This window comes from Hyperoodon ampullatus (assembly GCF_949752795.1).
Source record: "Hyperoodon ampullatus genome assembly, chromosome: 9".
Lineage (NCBI taxonomy): Eukaryota > Metazoa > Chordata > Mammalia > Artiodactyla > Ziphiidae > Hyperoodon > Hyperoodon ampullatus.
Genome location: NC_136922.1, coordinates 56816479 through 56821457, shown reverse-complemented (window position 1 = coordinate 56821457; position 4979 = coordinate 56816479).

The following is a 4979-nucleotide window of genomic DNA, read 5'->3' as shown; positions in this document are numbered from 1 at the left end:
CATACGTAAGTTTTCATTTTCTAGATTTGGATGTTAATGAAATCATACAGTATGTCCATTTTCTCTCTTTTCTCTCATTCAGCGTAATTATTTTGAGATTCATCCATTTTTTCACATGTATCAATAGTAAGTTGCTCCTTATTGCTAAGTACTATTCCACTGATACCAGCTGTGGGGTTTTAGTAGATACCCTTTATCAGATTGAAGAAATTACCTTCTATTCTTAGTTTGCCGAGAGTTTTTATCATGAATGTATGTTCCTTTTTGTCGAATACTCCATCTATGTTGATTATCATGTGGTTCTTTTTTAATTAGTTAATATGATGAATTACATTGCCTAATTTTCAAATGTTAAACCAAGCTTACATCCCTTGGATAAAACCCACTTGGTCATGATGTATTATCCTTTTTATATATTCTTGTATTAGATTTGCTAAAATGTTAAGAATTTTTGCATCTGTGTTCAAGAGGAATATTGGTCTGAAATTTTCTTTTCTTGTAATGTCTTTGTCTGGTTTTGATACAGAGCAATACTGGCTACATAGAATGAGTTGTAAAGAATTCCTAACTTCAGTTTTCTGGAAAAGTCTGTATAGAATTGGTAATCTTTGTTCTTTAAATATTTGGTAAAATTCACAGTGCAGCCATCTGGACCTGGAATTTTCTTTGTGGGAATGTTATTAACTACAAATTCAGTTTCTTTAATTGATACATAGGCTAATCAGCATATAATAGATATAGGGCTAATCATTTATTATCTATTTGTTATTGAATAAACTTCATAGTTTGTGTCTTTCAAGGAATTTATCCATTTCATCCAAGCTGTCAAATTCATTGGCATGAAGTTGTTTATAACATTCCTTTGTTATCCTTTTAATATCTGTAGAATCTATAGTGATATCACCACTCTTGTTCCTAATGTTGGTGAATTGTGTGCTATCTTTTGCTGATCCATCTAGCTAGAGGTTTATCAATATTATTTGTCTTCTCAAAAAAAACCCAGCATTTGGTTTTATTCATTTTCTCTATTACTTTTCTGTTTTCTATTTCTATTTCTGCTCTGATCTTTATTATCTCCTTTTTCCTATTTATTTTAATTTTCATTTTCTCTTCTTCCTCTAAGTTCTTAAGGTGAAAGCTGAGGTCACTGATTTGAAATCTCCTTTTCTGGTATAGGCATTTGGTGCTGTAAATTTCCCTCTAAGTACTGCTTTACCTGAATCACACACATATTTTTATGTTTTCATTCTCATTCCATTAAAAGTACTTTGATTCCTCTTCTAATATTTTTCTTTGACCCATGGATTATTTAGACACATGTTATATAAGTTTCAAATATTTGGAGATGTCCCAAATATTGGGACACCTTGTTATTGATTTCTAATTTAATTCCATTGTGGTCAGAGGACATAAATTACCATCTGAATCATCTTAAAAGTATTGAGACTTGTTTTATGGCCTAGAATATAGTCAATCTTAATAAATGTTCCATGTGCACTAAAAAAAAAAAAAAAAAAAAAAAAATGTGTACAGCAGTTCTCCCTTATCCACGGTTTCACTTTCCACAGTTTCAGTTACCCATGGTCAACCAGAGTTTGAAAATATTAAATGGAAAATTCCAAAAATAAACAATTATAAGTATTAAATTGTGCACCCATCTAAGTATGATGAAATCTTACACTTTCCTGCTTCATACTGCCCTGGATCCCCAACCATTGACATTGTCTGCTCCTAACATTCAACCACTGACATCATCATGGCCTGATGACCCAGGATCACCCAAAGTAGATGACTTTCCTTCTGACATATCTTCAGGAAGTCAATAGTAGCCCAATGCTACATCACAATGCCTATGCCATTCACTTCACTTCATCTAATCATGTAGCCACTGTATCATCTCACATCATCACAAGAAGAAATGTTGCTACAGTACAATAAGATTGTGAGAGAAAATTTTTATCACATAATTTTTATAGTATATTGTTATAATTGTTCTATTTTGTTAGTTATTATGGTTAATCTCTTACTGTGCCTAATTTATACATTAAACTTTATCATAGGTATGTATGTATAGAAAAAACGTATTATTTATAGGGTTTGGTACCATCTACGGTTCCAAGAATCCACTAGGGGTCTTGGAACATATCGACCAGGGATAAGGGGGGACTACTGTATTCTGCTGTCATTAGGTTGAGTGTTCTATAAATGTCACTTAGGTCAAGTTGGTTAATAGTTATTCAGGTCTTCTATATCCCTACTGACTTTATATCTACATAACCCATTGGTCAGGGAGGCCCTTAGGTCATTAACTCTGACTCAAGCCTGCAGCACCTGAGAAGCATCTAGGGCAAAAAGCAAGAACTATCAGCTTCTAAGTTGACCTATCCCAATTATATATATTTAAGGACTGTAGAAATAAACAAAGAGTGTGGCCAGACCCACTGTACCCACTGAGATGGACTTCGGCCAGGACTTTATTTATCATTGGGCTTCCATAAAACCAGAGGACCATAATGGTGTTTTGGGTCCTTTGGGATCCATATCAGCTCAGATCCTGTCCAACAGTCCTTGGTTTAAAATCTTAATATTCCTCTTTCTCCACTGCACAGTTACCCTGGTAAATGGTGTTAAATGACTGACCCTTTAGGGAAGCATCAAGGGGATGTTTATCATATATACTTGAGAATCCTTCCTCAAAGAGATCTGGGCTTCCCCTTCCATCAATGGGCTCTAGATCTGAACTGCCTTAGATTCAGAAATTGAGTGAGTAACCTTGGTTATACAAGTCAAATAACATCCTAATCAGCCATGCTTCTATCTTTCCCCTTGGAACATCATGATCTTAACCTTCTTCACAGATCCATGCCTTCGCACCTATTAATTATGTCTATTGGGCCTCTGACAGTTAAGTTCCACAACCTGGCCTTTGACATTTCTGCATCCCATCATCTACACTTATATAAAGGAGCCCAGTATCATGGCAGCATCTTCTACCATCAACTCTACCCTGCAGAGGTTAGCCACTGCCAAACTTCTGTGTTGCCAGTATATTCTTCACCATTACATTTCTTAATGCCTTAGTTACAAGCATCATCTGAGCCTTCCCAAAGAAAACAGTCAAGTGGTAGCTTCTCCAGTTTTAAACAACAAATCCATTCTAACATTGCTGTTTTCTTGAGCTTTCTGACCCCCTCCTCAATACTATGCCAAATAACTTCTGGCATTTCTACCATTTCTTCCATATGCTATCCTAGCATTGTGTTAGGACCAACTCCAGATACCCTTGCCAGGACATTAAAGCCTGAGTCATGAGTAAGTGCTACGATGTCACTCTTTCCTGTCAAGCCTTATATTCCACTCCCTGATCCAACACTCTCAAGATCTATTCCCAAACATGTTTCCTAGGTTCCTTCCAGTACATTTAGACCAGAACCTGCAGTTCATGCAGATTGTAACCTATCCTCCTATAGGAAGGACAGTATATCTGCTCTAAGGGTATGCTGAGATCTGATCCTAGTTATCAGTTTAGAGTCAATGAGGCATAGCAGGGATGGGTCTTAAGGAGAACAAGTATTATCTTGCAATGCAAGCGCCTCAAATAGTCTTTGCAGGATCTCCAGGCAAGGGCAGGCTGCTCTCCTCTAGCAACGTGGAGGAGACTGCTTCGGCCAGCTCAAAAGTTCAGGAAAACCTGAGGGTTCAATATTTCTCAGTCTTACCAACACACATGTCCCCATTGCATGTTTCAGGGTTCCTTTTCCTGTAGGCATGCTAACTTTGGTGGAGGAAATGATCAAGGCTGTGCATTCAGTTTCCTTTGCAGCCTTGCCACCTTTACTATTAAATTTGGGCTGGAATGTCAGCACAGACGGCCTACATCCGCATGAGATGAGATTTTTCTTGAAAGGTGCTATTGAGGCACTCTGGTTTCCACAGCATGCCTTAAGTGGCTAACATGAACCTATGCCATATTCTTTTTTCAAGGTTTCCAAAGCAGTTAACAAAGGCTAAAGAACACCTCCATCTTTATAGTTTCCGTTAGTCCCATTCCACAGTAATGTCACTGCTACAGTATAACCTAACACTTCACCTTCCCACCTGCTATTCACGCAAATCCACTACAGTAACTGTAATGCATCTACATGCCAGGAGTTATCACTAGCCCACTTATCACCAGCTATGGGTCTTTATTGTCATCTATTCAAGGAATATTGCAGTCACAGAATCCCATCCTGAGGGTTTGCTTTTTAAAGCCATTCCTGATACCTATCATAGCCTGGGTTTAACCCCTCACAAAAAAGCAAAGCCTAAGACAAATGTTCAAATACAGGTAAGTATATTTGGGAAGTGATCTGAGGGAACCAGAGGGAGGAGTCAGGGAGTGGAAAAGGGGAAAAGAGAAAGTTAACATAAGGATGTATTATGGGGTTGACCATTGCTATGGGTGACTAGTGCTCAATCCTATTTTCTGAGAAAGATTATGAAAGGCATCTCTGAACTGTCTTCCCAGCAGAAGGAAGGGGAACTGTTTATCTATCTATTGGCTTCCACCTCCCATTAGTCAAGTTTGGTCCCAAGGTCATTAACCCACCCGTGTATTTCATACACGTATGATGCAGAAGGGTTCCAGTGGGCATCCCAAGCCACAGTGTCAGAGGATCTTTCGAGAAGACAGCAAGACAAAGTGCCATCAAATGGCTTCCACGTGAAGCTGTCAGAAGCCTGCTTGGAAGTGTCTCACAACAGTACCGGAGTTAGAGGTGCACCAAGAGAATCTGAAGTGGCACACGGGAGGCATCAATACAGTTATAAACAATGCATAGTTAACAGAGCAACTTAAAAATCATTAGATACCACTAGAAAATGATTATGTATTTTTAAAATACACTTTTTTATTTTAAAACAAATCAACATTACAAAGTTTGAAAAATAAAAATTAAGGATTTTCATGTAACTATTTTGAATGAAATACATTTGTT